The 14,569-nt window shown below is 46.8% G+C and overlaps 1 pseudogene; it reads left to right on the plus strand.

Moving 5' to 3' along the window:
• Nucleotides 1-8,595: 8,595 nt before the first annotated feature.
• On the plus strand, nt 8,596-14,502 carry LOC144168342 (histone-lysine N-methyltransferase SETMAR-like; annotated as a pseudogene).
• Nucleotides 14,503-14,569: the final 67 nt, after the last annotated feature.

Raw genomic sequence — 14,569 nt, forward strand, 5'->3', positions numbered from 1 at the left:
AAAATAACTTTAAAAGCATCGGCAGAATTCGTACAAACGTGTCCTGACGCGGGACTTCGCCGGTCTCATGCGAATACTCCCCTTCTCCTGCGTGTCCGCGCGGTGCCGCAGAACGACGCTGACGCTCGCGCGACGCGTGATTTCGCGTCCATATGGGTAGGGCTTTAGCGTTCCCTAAATAACACATCGATATCGGGGTCAATATCAAGGGTTCCATATACTGTTTGCTGACCCCTCATATTGCAGTTATGGTTTAAATAGGGAAGTGATTTTTGTGACAATATTCACAGTGTCAATACGCGCAATTCAATGTAAGTACTTCTGCCCAATCTCCGCTGCAATTATGCTAATAATCATCAGTGGCCTGTGGATGTTTACCGCATGATCAATGTGAGCCATCCTCGTCATCTGAATTTAGAGAGGCTACTAGGCTCCCTATCTGAATTTATTCTTCACCCATAATTTAGGCCCCATCACTCCAACGTATTCTCTCTTCCCCCCTACTTCTGATCGCCTGCTTATATGCATCCATTCTGTAAGTCCCGTGGCCGACCTACTCACGTGTTCTCCATCACAATATGCCACGCCGAACAGTTATCTCTTGTAATTTGAACTAATATCACTCCCACACGAGATTTTGCCTCGGTCATGGAGTTCGCATCTTTGTATGGCGGTTGCAACTAAATTAGATTAAAAAAAATGCCAGTTTTTGTTTGGCCACTCTGTCTGTCTGTCTGTCTGTCTGTCTGTCTGTCTGTCTGTCTGTCTGTCTGTCTGTCTGTCGGTTGGTCTGTCTGTATGAACCGCGCTTTTACAGGAGACCAAATAAGTAATAAAGTAGATTTATGGCAGCTTCATCCAGCAGATAAGGGATCTTTTACCTATCTCACTCAACAGTTTTCGCAGTCAGACTTGGCAGTATTTACAGACGGCTCGCAATATAAAACTGGCATAGGAGCAGCTTTCATAATTCTGTATAAATCCGGCAAAATAGTGGAAGCTAAACGATAAAAACTTCCGGAGTAGAGCAATAACTTTGAGGCAAAAGGAATTGCGATCTTAAAAGCAATTGAATACCTCCAAACTAGCTTCAAAGAAGGTAATGCACAGTTGTATACCGCTAGCCTATCAACCCTACAAGCAATTAGTAATCCAAATATTCTGAACCCAAATATATTTAGAACTAAAGAAATGCTAAACAAAATAGCAAACCAGTTCAAAATAACTTTAACTTACATTTAAGGTCACAGTGGCAATGTCGGTGACAATATAGCGGATGAAATGGCTAAAAAGCAGCAAAATATGGCGAAAAAATAGACTGGCCTATTTCACTACAATTTATGAAAAAAAAAAACAGCTCAATATTAACCTAAGAAAACATTAGAATGTTGAGTGGCAACAAGCAGGAATTGAAAGTTACACATTGCAATGGATAAAAAATGTTCACAAGATTCCGGCCCACTTTCCCACCAACTACAGTTTATCACTGGACGCGTAGATTTCCGTTTTATTTTCACAGGTTTATAACATTACAAATAATTACAAATGTAAATGTAACCTACTAGCAGACAGTTTCCATCACTATTTACAGGACTGCCCACAAAAAATAAACATAGAGAACAACTTCTTCGTATTTATAGAAATTATCTCGCGAGAAGGAAACCAGAGCTTATAAAATGTACAGAAACATTAAAACTTTTTGAAGAAATGCCGCTACTAATTGACGCTAATATTCAACAATACTAATCCCTCAAGTATTTTGTCGCAATTTCACACACACGCAGAAACAAAGTACGCGGCAAATAACGCGATAACTTTTAGATCTTTTGTGTTTATCTGTGTTCTGTAGTGAGTCATTTTCTGTGGAATTATCTGGTGTAATTACCTTTTTACATTTATTTCTATTTTAAATCCAAACATCCAATTGCAATGTATTTAATTGACCCGTTATACCTCGGTGGAGCGGGAAGGGTTCCTGTGCATTAGGCCGTTTAATAAAGTCTGTCTGTCTGTCTGTTCGAGGGGCAACTTAGTCTCTTGTGTGAGGATAGGGAAACATAGGTGCGCTGCGCCGTGTATAAAAAATTTGTTTGCGGTTTGACGACACACATTCGTGCAATAATAACCAGATATGAGCCGTAGATCTGGAATTAGTCGATGTCGAGGCAGATAGGAGCAGAAGCGTCCAGAGTGCGGAGTTCGCCGTAAAGCCTGCTGTAATCACGGGTCATCTAATCACCAATGCGTACAGTCAAGCCTACCGTTAGGAAGGAACCACCTGAGTATCCCCCTTCCCGATGAGCCGTTAGCAGTTCGCTTGGCGCCTTAACAACGCTGACACAATTGCCACGGGGCCACATGACACGTCGCAGCCAATGGGGACGTGAGTTCGGTGCGTACCCGCGTCCGAAGCCAGCGCGTACTCGCGTTCACAGTCACATGACGCTTCGAGACCAATGGAGACGTCAGGCCTGCGCACAGCCGTGCTCACAGACAACGGAGTTTCTTGCCCGCGGGCGCCCCTTTTCTCTCCATGAGGCAACTATGCTTTCGCATAAAACCGGAGTACGAGGAGCATTTTTAATAGATGGAAAAGCCCATTTGGAAAAGAGGGTGGATGGAATAGGAGTGAGGTTCTGTGGTGGCTTGAAGACAAAAAAGCTCGATAAGTGTCCTGGAGGGGGTTGGTAGGTAGGCGGGGTGAGTGGGCTGGGTTGTTGTAGGGGACAGACTGACAGCTCTAGGCTCAGGCTCGTGGAAAGAGGCTGCTGATAGAAAACTGCGCAGTGAATCATGAGGGTAGGTGCATCTACAGCATGAGGGGCTTATGCGGGGTGATGTGTGATGATTTTGTACGGGCTGTGATGTTCGGTAATGTGAGATTTGAGGCCAGAACCATATGAGGTGAAAGAGATTGCGTCTAGTAGCATTGAGGCAATGAAAGCGGTTCAGTCGACGGAGGAGCGCACCATAGTTTGAAAGTTTCATGGACATAGCTGGCGTTGCAAATCATGAAAGCTTGCAAATCAGAAGATTTCGGGAAGGTGCGAGAGGAAGCGAGATGGACGTTGATTTTGGTGGTTAGTTTTATCCTCTTTTTTTAACCGAACGATTTGCACCGCTGGCAATGAAGAGGCCGCACGGGGAGTTGTCTGCAAAAAGGATGGAGCGGAGATCTGTCGCCTTAAATTCTCCCGTGCAAAATTGCGAGCTGTAGGAGTCCCCCGTGAAAACTCCCCATGGCAAGGCTAACATTACATGTAAACGTCGGTGTTGTTGCGACTGGAGGTAGTTATCTGAGGCAGCTGTTTCGTGCATGCCTCCGACAACATGTTGTCCCGTTTCATATGTGACTGCGATTGTGAAACCATATTTTATAGGGATCGGCACTTCGGCTTGGCGGAACAGTATGACAAGAAGTTCATAAATCTTATTCGTTTGCTGATCAATATTCCAGATAACGGTTGTTGTGCTTGTTTGGAAGGAGTTTTCGGGACTGAAAAATGTAGTGTGGAGAGGAGTAATTTATAAAAAAAAAAAAACTAGTCAATATTTGAGAACAATGAGGTAGTTTATTAGTCAGCGACGTTTCACCCTTGTATGCTCAGCAAGGTCCCTCAATTCGCCGATTGCTAGCCAGGGAGCTCATTCGCAGGCACATGAGCCTGGCGCGATCAGGCACAATTTGCCGTCTTTGCCCTCCTCCTTGAGACCAATTGTCACGGCCGGATACAACTCAGGTATGGGGAAGCAGGGTCCGCTATTTTGCCAATCATCATAACCAAGTTCATACAAGGTTTTCCTTTCGAGGATGTCTATAGGCGACCCTTTCTGCCGCGAGGTCGTGTGCCTGCTAAAACTATGTTCGCCATCGCTTGACTGATAGCGGCCACGACCTAAACGATATTTAAAAGTGAGCGCCTCACACATATCCCCCCCCCTCCCCTTGAAATTAGCGCTGAAATAGCAACTCCTTGTTGAGAGGCATTATTATACGCCACTTTGTTCAATTCTGCTAGTTTGAATGCTTCTTCACGAACTCGAACAATGCCAAATGTACGCGTGACAAGAACATGGATGCCGGATTTTAAGTGAACAAGGAGTGCGCCTATTGCTGCAAGCGATATCTGCAGCGCGTGTGCAGATGCATACACGCATTGGAATAACGCAATTTCTCCCCGGCTAAACTCCTTCTCCCAGACTCTGGCATTTCTTCTCGACATGTTCTCAGAGGAGCACACAAGGGGCGCATTAGGCGCTTGTTCGGCACTGCCACGAGCGCTAATATACGGCCGGGTGTTTTCGTTCTTTCGCATTTCAAAGACGCGTGGTGCGGGCAACAACGCCACCTTGATATGAAAGCCATTCGCTGCCATAACCACGTTATGTGTACGATTGGCTAAGGATCACTCATTTCAACCTGAACGTAAAGACGTTTTCTGGCATGCTTGAAAAATCTGGCCAATTGCATCTGGAAAGTGCGCCCAACCAGTGATGACTTATATGTAAGGCTTTCTTATTGGCTAAGCGGTGCACCGCCCCGCATACAGAAGCTACGCCGGCTACGCACATGCGCATACACACACAAAGGGCGGTACTGTTTCGTTCGGGCGAGTCTTACAAGCTGCCACGAAACCCTTTGCCATCAGACCCGCCGCTATCACGGGAAAAAGGCGCTCTATTCAAAGGTCGTCTATCGTCCCTTCTTCCGTACCGTTTCCACGTATCTAATTTAATTTCCCATTCTTCTCTCTCTTTCTTCCTCTTTCGCTTCTCTTTTCCCGATATTGCTTTGTGTGGTCGAATGCTTTTGCCTCACGCCGACCTGACTAGCGTTGACGAGAACGTCGGAGAGAAAGGGCGAGAGATGACGGGAACGTCGGTGATTAGGCTACGGAAACATCTCTGCGAGCGCACGTGTGGAGCCTCTTTTCTTCTATGCGCGCTCCCCAAAACGAATTCCCCTGGAATTCGCTTCAGGAAAAACTCTTCACGGAACCCCTTCTGTAGGGGTGCGTTTTCGCATAGCGGAAAAGAAAATGTGCTTAACGTGACATCCTGAGATGGTCTGTACGCCTTTACTCAAGCTCCGCTCAGCCACGAGCTACCGATCAACCCCGAACATGTAAGAAGAAAGCTTTAGTGCTCCATCATCAATCACCAGTCACGGAACTGATGTCGAGTGTTAGCAAAAAAAAAAAAAGATGTAACTACAGTGATTCTTGCTGGTGCCTGTTATATAAAAGGTGAAATTCATTGAGCATGCGCAGAGGCACATTTTCATGCGACGAGGACCCAATGCACGCGGGCAAGGCTCCCAGACTTCGGGGAAGAGGAAAAAAATACCAACCGAATAAACAACCGGTAAACGCTGCCTGTGACTGCCCCGGTGGAACGGCTTACGCTTCAGCCCTGAAGGGAACACTCGTTTGACGCTATTGAATTCATTGAGCGATTCACGAATGGTTTGATGCGCGTCCTTGCTATTGACGCACGGTTTCGCGGCTTCCTCTCAGAAGACGTCTCCCATTTCCCCTCTTTCGCTCGCCCTTGCCTGTTCTCGTCCTCGTTTTTCATTTAAATTTGCTTTTTTCCGCGCCTTCCGGCACCGGTCTATTCCGGCAAGCAGCTTCGGACACCACGACGTGTACACATTGTCGGAAACGCCCTGCTCTATACTTCTCCTTCACGTTAATGATGCGCACAAAGAGGAGTGAGCGACGTGTGTGTGTACGCATCCCTTCCAACGTAAAACGATAGTGGAAAAATAGAGGCCGAGTGGAGGACGGTTGAAGAGGCAGCAATGGAAAATTGAATAGAGACGGTTTATTCGCGGTCGTATATACATCGCGCCGAGCCACAATGCGAGCTCGTTAATGTTCTCCCGACACACAGCGGAGCCGCCGTCCGCCTCTGCGAGCTGTCTTCGATTCAGTACCAATTTAATTCCTGCGCGCACAAAGGAGTTATCTTATCAAAAGGGGGACGGTTCGCCACAAGCACATGTTCAGACGATGCCGCCAACGCCGCCGCCGCTGTGGCCAATAGATGCTCGCCGCCGCACACGGAGAGCGACCACTTCTCCCTTTCGGCCTCATAGTGCCTGGAGAAGAAAAATAAAAGACACACGCGTCATTGCCGTGCTTTAGTTCATGCGTGGGCGAAGAATATAAATCTCCGTCAGACACGTAGCAGCCGTGGCTGTCGCGTTCTTCTTCAAAAAGTGCCGAAGGATGACTCTCCGACTGTGCGCAAGTCCCATCTCCTGTGTTTCTTTTTTACGATAGCTGGAAAATGCGAGCATTGTGACTGGCTATTTGGAAAGGCAAACTTACGAGCATTTTTTTTCCCCCTATTTCTTTGCAGCGCCTTTGTTCGTGCATACGGCAGTGAAGCACTCACCGCCGGGACCTCATTCATCTCTTAACGCGCGTCGTGTCTTCTTATAGAAAGAACCGCGAAGCGTGTCGTCCTGCCTTGAAAGTGTATACACTCGCGTGTGACAACTGTATAGAGCCACGGGCACGCATCGCGTCGGCCCATGTGCGCACGCTTGAAAGCGATCAATGCGTTTACGGGCTTCTCGTCGTCTGTTGAGGGGCCGCGCGTTGTTGAGGACGTGAATGCCCGCGACCGTAAATAACGTAGTTTGAACAATTTACAGAGCCTTATTGCCGAGGCAATGGCACCCCCGCTTGAATGTGCCGTTGCTTCAATAGCGCTGGGCAATAGTGGTAAGTGTCGTTATTGTGTCGAACATTCTGAACACGTGCACGGTTGCCCTATCGATGCTCCGATGATGCTCCGACTTCCTTTCGACTTGCCGACGATGGTTTTGCTACCCACCGTTTAAAGGCACGGTGATCATAAAAGGTTTTATTGCGCAAGGCAGACAAAGGCAAAGAGCGCCACTATAAAGGTGAGATGGTCAGACGTCATGTTAAAATAGGGTGTGTAATAACGCATTAAGCTAAGACTTTACCATGCAGGTTGGCGTATAGGGTCATATTTAAAGCGCCACGAATCTAAGCATGTAAGCTTCAAAAGCCTCATGAGGTGCACCCTTGTTTTGCGACGGGTCTTGAGGCCAAGTAAAATTATAGGCGGTATAAAGGCAGTATCGGTATCTGCAAGGTAATTAAAACTGTTTTGTAAGGAAACGTGCGACTACCTAATGTGTGAATACTCAATTTAACCGAAATCTACTCCAGATATTGCCCATCGCGCATTCAATGAGCATGTGAAGGACAGAAAGCTGCTCCACTTCACCACAATGGATGGTAGTGTTGGTTGTTTGTGAGTGTTAAAAGTTATGAGTGGGGGATGTGCGTAAGTCTAAATCTAAATAAGCCTACCTCTACAGATCATTCATGTTTCTCAGCAAGAGGCTCTAAAGATTAGGTTTAGCAAATTTTAGTTTGTTTTCACTTAAACCCATTTTCTCAGGTATTGTAACCAGTCCGTTAACACATAACTGGGTTTGGTGTTGACATATAGATGGATTACAGGACTTCCAACATTCTGTAATATTCTCAACGTAAGCGGAATATGAAACAGTTCGATGTAGAGATGCTTTTTAATCATTCATTTTAACAAGGAAATGTGCGCAGCTCAGCACTGGCTTTCCGGAAGACATGGCTTCCGGAAGTCCTCTCGGACTTCCGGAAGCCATGTCTTCAATTATTCATGACGGCTTCTAGAGAATACGGCGGATGCGGTGACCTCTCCCGAACAGGGTGTCTTTTAGACGCTGCCGCACACAAGGGCTCCTCTACGGTACCGAGCGCACGCGCACGACGACACGAGGACGAACGAACGAAGGGTGTACGCTTTGATGTGTCTTTCTAGTTCCGAGGAAGTGTTGTTACGACGACCGCAAACGCTGGGGCTTTTTTTTTTTTTTTTTTTTTTTGCTAAAGCTACTCCCCGGGCCGGGGACTCGGCGGTCGCCGCGAGGCACACGCTCACGAGCACTTGGCGTTTTCTTCGTGTTTTTTCCTGCAACACCGAACTTACGGCCAGTAACAATAGCTCCGCTGTTAATAAACCTTCTAGTCGGGGTAGAGCCTGCACGGACACGAAATAAGGGAGATATAAGTTGTCTTTAACAACAATGAATATATTGTCACTCAGGCCAAACGACTTGAAGTCGAAAATACGGTATCGCGATGTCCTATCATATGCATTCTCCATGTCAAGAAACACAGAAGAGCAGTGTTGTTTCTGCACGAAAGCATCTTCGCACATTATTCAAAAGCAACCAGATTATTTGTAGTGGAAATCCCAGCCGTGAAGCCTCCCTGACTCCATAGAACACATGAAACTCTAGAACGTAGGGAAGTTGTGGTCTATCATTTTAAAAAAATAAATAACCCGGTAGTCAAGGTAATGAGGCTCTAACTACATGCGAGATGAGGTTCTTTTCCTTCCTCTGAAAGTAGTTCATCGCTACCCTCTATTTATGCTCGCCGGTAGCGTTCTTTCGGCCATATATCGAACCTGAATGGGCATGGGAATAAGAAATGAAGGGCTCCGTTGAGTTGAGACCGAAATAAAGGTTCGCAGTCAAGAATTCCAAGAAATGCAAAAAGGAGAATGGGGTAGGTCCTTTATTATCGCTGAAACAGATGAAAGTTTTTCAAAGACTGAAAGAAAAGGCAGAAAAAAATGCTCGCCGGGAGGTATCCGAACTCACGACCTCCAGAATACGCATCTGGTGCGATGACCACTACGCTACCGGCGGGGCTGTTCTCCCTTCCACTTTCTTGTGCACTTATGTTAAGGTATTTGTTTCCTACCCTAAGGAGTGGTAGCCAGCAGCACTCGGACTACTCTGGGTGAAGGGGTCCTTCTTTTTAACCCCCAGGCCATGGCTGTAGCGTCTGCGACATGCCGAGAGTGGTTGACTAGAGTTGAACCCTCTTAAACCTACCCATAGCACCAAGACTACCAGCATAGAGACCCTCGCTATGATGGAAGTCTCTTAGGGTACGCCGCCATTAGCCTCAAGGAGTACACAGAGTGTGCGGTGACTTAGTGGTCCGTTCAGAGGATGTCTACAGACCGCTTGTGAGTTGGAAACTATTGTAAGTGATCGGCCCGTTCAAAAGCCTTCCGCCGCTGCCAGAGCGACAGCTAGCTCCTCGGCTTCTGTCATTGTGCAATGAAGTAGCACGCCACTGATGATCTAATGGAGGTCTGAGTCTATCACTACAGCCACCTTGCGCTCTTTCCTTGGATCTTGTGTGGCTGCGTCCGCATACACTGTGCTGTTTTTGGAGGAGAACCTGCGGAGTGTGAAGTCCACTCGCGCTTGGTGCCTACCTTGATGGAGGTTGGGGTCCATGTTTTTAGGTATGGGGGCCACGTGGAACTCCCGGCGGATTTCGTCGAAAATGGCTGCGGTGTCGGACATTTCTCTGATTCGTTCCGTGAACCCATGCTGGCGCAAGAGCGTCCTTCTCGTCGGGGTCTGCATCACCCTCTCAGTCTGGGCCTGGACTTGGGCTTCTCCAAGTTATTTAAATGTGTTGTGTTCCCCTCAGGCCACTAGCTTTTCTGTTGACGTGTATATCGGTAGCCTTAGCACCGCCTTGTGAGCATTTATTATTATTTCTGTCTGTTTCTCTTCGTGAAAGATCAAAATACCTTTGAAGTCGGCTTCACTACTATACACAAATACATGACTCAGCTTCGTGCGACGTGTTTTTCGTCCATTCTATCTTGACGATTGTGAAGATATTTGTCATCCCCATTTGCTCCTCCATAACAATCAGACGTAACCAATTATGCATTTATTTTGCACATTATAAGACGCCACGCTTTTTCAGTGGGCAGTTACCAGAGAACTCTTCCGCATTAAAATTCCTTTTACAGAGCCCACTGTTAGTGGTACACTGCAGGACTAACTTCCATCCATCGTTCGCGAAAACAATTGTTGCGACCGTCGTTGTGATCGTCGACACAAAGCATTGGCCAAGAAGCTTAGAAAAGAGATTTATTGCCGCTCACGTCATCGTCTTCTTGTACACGAGGGGGTAGCCTAGCAGCTAAACGTAAACCAACACAAGTGTCGCCGCTATCTTCGTGGACCGGCAGCACCTTTGCATTGGGATTGCGTACAGGCGCGAAAGCGTCTGCTTTCCTTCAGACAGGTAAAAAATGATTTGTGACAAAGTAAACATTGCAAAAGAACTATTATATTGAAAAGCCAACAATTTCTGCAGAAACGAATGATGTGGCCTATACATGAATCCTTGTCCGCTTGACCCGAAGAAGCCATGTCTGCCACGTGACTCCGGCAGAATTTTGCAGACCGCACGCGGACTCAGAGGGCCCTGGCTCCGAAAATTCAACACGGTCGTTTAACGTTTTGCGTTTAAAGGGACACTGCAGTGTAAAAGCAAGCCTGCCTAGACCAGCCGACGTGCCCACTGTAGCGGTAGGATGTGGACGGTCTTCTTATACGCGGCATCTGTGTCACTTCGTACCTCCAACAACTCTCATGCGACGCCCGCCCCGCTTCCCGAACCTGGCGTCAACAACCCAGTCGTTGAGCGCCGTATCTAAAAAATGCTGCGACGCCTACACCTCAGGGAAACGACCCACCCACGCCTCCGGGTACTTCTACACAAGGCCCACTCCGTCACAGCGGCCACTCCTGACGTCCGTGACTGATGGACCTGGTAGCGGCGTTTCGCCAGAAAGAGACCTCGTGGCTCCACGCCTGTTCCCCCTCCTACACTTCCCTACCCCCTGTGCAGTGCCGACCGACCCACCATACACTACCTTCTCTGGGACTTTGCCAGGCTCTCCGAGGAACGCCGTAGGTGTCTACCTCCTCAGATCACGTCCGTTCAAGAATGGATAACCGCTTCAAGCGTTGTGAAAAAACTTTAATGACCCTGTGGACATTGGCTGAAAATGACCTAAATCAAGTGGTCCGGGTGCGGGGCGGACACGCGTTGTGATTGAAGCCCATCCCCCCTCTGGTTCATGTCCCCTCCTCTTCCTTCCCTTCCCCCGCACTTGGCGTTCGACCTCTCCCTTCTGAATAAATTCATTCATTCATCATATGCTGCTGTGTTAATGTCGATCGCCCAGGACGCTATGACAATCACCGGTTGCCGGCGGAAGTCGGTCCCTGTGCGCACGCGTCTTCAGTCTTCGCTGCCGCGATGACTAAACGTGGCGCATCTTGCTGTATGCCGGCCTCCGAAGATATGCCGAGCAGCAGGAACAGTACAAAAAAGAGAAACGAATTGGTCATGTTGTTAGGACCGCCCCGCCGATTGTGTGTATGTATGCATGTATGTATGTATGTATGTATGTATGTATGTATGTATGTATGTATGTATGTATGTATGTATGTATGTATGTATGTATGTATGTATGTATGTATGTATGTATGTATGTATGTATGTATGTATGTATGTATGTATGTATGTATGTACGTACGTACGTATTTATGTATGCATGTTCGTATGTATGTAAGCATATATGTATGTATGCACGTCTGTATGTATGTATGTATGTATTGTAGGCACAGGCGTCATCGTTGTTTCATAACTGTTACTGGAATGGTCAATCCCAGCTAGCAAGTCATCATCAGTGTGTAACATACGAGCACCACACCATCTTCTCATCTATCATCGTCGCGCCTTCACCATCATCGTTTTTTCCAATGGCTTCCCGGCGAGGCTGCGTCCTCATTAAACGCGTCCTTCAAGTTTCCCCTGTCCCGGTCTTTCATGATGTATGTATGTATGTATGTATGTATGTATGTATGTATGTATGTATGTATGTATGTATGTATGTATGTATGTATGTATGTATGTATGTATGTATGTATGTATGTATGTATGTATGTATGCATGGATGCATGTATATATGTATGTATGTATGTAGAATAATATAGTAAGGAAATGAGGGGCTCGTTGGGGAAATACAGAAAGATAAGCTGGCAGTCTAAAACGCCAAAGGAGGCATAGGGGTGTGGTTAGGCTCTTTTTTTTTAGTATGGTTAATGAAGTTCATATTTTTTTTTAATATACGGAACAAAGAAAGAAAGAAAAACACGCGCCCAGAGTGGGGACCGAACCCACGCCTTTCGATTAGATCTCGAATGCCGAATTGGTAAGGCATTCGAGATCTAATCGAAAGGCGTGGGTTCGGTCCCCACTCTGGGCGCGTGTTTTTCTTTCTTTCTTTGTTCCGTATATTAAAAAAAATATGAACTTCATTAACCATACTAAAAAAAAAGAGCCTAACCACACCCCCATGCCTCCTTTGGCGTTTTAGACTGCCAGCTTATCTTTCTTTCTTTCTGTATGTATGTATGTATGTATGTATGTATGTATGTATGTATGTATGTATGTATGTATGTATGTATGTATGTATGTATGTATGTATGAGAGAGAGAGAGAGCTCTTTATTAGAGGGAAGCAGAGAGGTCTGCCGGCATGTTAACGCCTACATGCTACTCTGCGGGGTGAGGAGGAGGGAATAACGTTGCAATAGGAAGTGAAGAGTAAGAGAGAGAAGAAAGAAGGAAATAAAAATAAAAAAAGGAGGCAGCGTGTGTGTTGGGGACCGTGATTGCGACACGTAAAAAGTCTGTAGACGGTTACACAGTGCAGGAAGTTCGGTTCCTATATTAGCTCAGCGACGCCGATGTCATTGAGGTATTCAAATAATGCGGGCAGCACTTTACGCTGAGACGAGGGAGATGGCCATGGTCCCAGAAGTGCTTTTAAAGTTAGGGAGCTGTGGTTGAGGCACTCGATCTTCTGTGTGAGGTTGTTTCTCTCTTGACCGTACGTAGGGCACTCCGGTAAAATATGCTCGACGATTTCTGGTGAACCGCAGTTGTCACAATACGGGTTCGAGGTGAGGCGAAGGCGATACCGGTAGGTATTTGTGAGCGCTACGCTCAGACGCAATCGATGGAGCAAAGTCTCTAGCTCACGTGGAAGTCGCTCCGGTAACCTCAGTGCCAATGTTGGATCGATATAATGCAGGAATGGCTGGTGGTTTTCCGGACGAGACCAGAAGGTGCTTCTTTCCCTGAAAACAAGCTCCTTTGCTAATCTCGAGGCATCGTGCTTCGTGAAGATGTTCCTCACGTTCCGCAGTCGCAATCCTCTCTTGGCAGCCTCCATCTGCTTTTTCATTGCCTATGATGCCGCAGTGGGTAGGGTTCCACTGCAGTATCACCCGGTGCCCGGCGATGCAAACTAGATGATTTAGGTAGGAGGCATCACGGGATATACGTTCGTGAATGCTGAAGCAGCTGGCCCGTCGAAGAGTTTGTAGCGCTGTTTCGAATCTGTGAAGATTACCAACTGTGCTGGTTGCTGGCGGAGAATGTAGCGTAGTGCTTGTTTAATGGCATGAAGCATACATACATACATACATACATACATACATACATACATACGTACATACATACATACATACATACATAAATTTTACTGATGGCTCTTCTACCAACTCATCTATGTATGTATGTATGTATGTATTTATTTATGCATGTGTGTATGTATGTATGTAAGCATGTATGTATGCATGCATGTATGTATGTGCGTATGTATGTATGTATGCATGAAAGTACGTATGCATGCGTGTGTATGCATGTATGTATGTATATATGTATGTATGCATATATGTATGTATGTATGTATGTATGTATGTATACATGCATGCATGTATGTATGTATGCATGTGTGTATGTATGTATGTGAGGTCTGTTAGAAAGGTATCCGACCTTATTTTTTGCGACCACCTGATAGATATGAAATAAGCGCGCTTGCATGAGCCGACCTTGAACCTTCGTGCGCACGCGTGAATTTTTTTGCCTCCTGCCGATACCGTCAGTCTCTGAGACGCAGCGTTTGATTGACGTAGTGCGCAGTGCCCTCGTCCGTTTTTTTTTTTTTGCAAGAAAAATCACGGAGCGACTGGAGCAGCGCTGCTGCATCAAATTTTGACAGAAACTTGGCGACGGCCAAGTGGAAGCCATTCGGAATATTCAGACGGCTTTCGGCGACGATGCTATGAGGAGCACACAGACTAAGGAGTGGTACAACCGCTTTAAAGACTATTGCACATCGGTGGACAGCGAGCCACGCTCCGGTAGGCCATCAGCATGCAGAAATGCCCAGGTCATTGCCGAAGCGAACGCTGTGGTCATGCGGGACCGTCGTGTGACTATCCGAGAAATCACGGAAGAGGTGTGCAACAGCACATCTGCATATTTCATTATGACCGAAGATGTGGCCATGAAGATAGTTGCAGCGAAATTCGTGCCGAAGCTGCTCACGGTGGAGCAAAAGCAACTTTGTGTTGAAGTCTCCCAGGATATGCTGGATTCCACAAACAGTGACACCGATTTCATGAAAACCATAATCACTGGTAACGAGTCTTGAATGTACGGGTACGACCCGGAAACCAAGTCCCAGTCGTCACAGTGGAAGCATCCCACGTCACCAAGACCAAAGAAGGCCCGCCAAGTGCGCAGCAACGTTAAAGCGATGTGGTCTTCTTTATTTGACTCCCGCGGATGTGGTAC

The sequence above is a fragment of the Haemaphysalis longicornis genome, unplaced genomic scaffold (genome assembly GCF_048455015.1).
Source record: "Haemaphysalis longicornis isolate Haplotype H1 unplaced genomic scaffold, Haemaphysalis longicornis Haplotype H1 scaffold_2, whole genome shotgun sequence".
Classification (NCBI taxonomy): Eukaryota; Metazoa; Arthropoda; class Arachnida; order Ixodida; family Ixodidae; genus Haemaphysalis; species Haemaphysalis longicornis.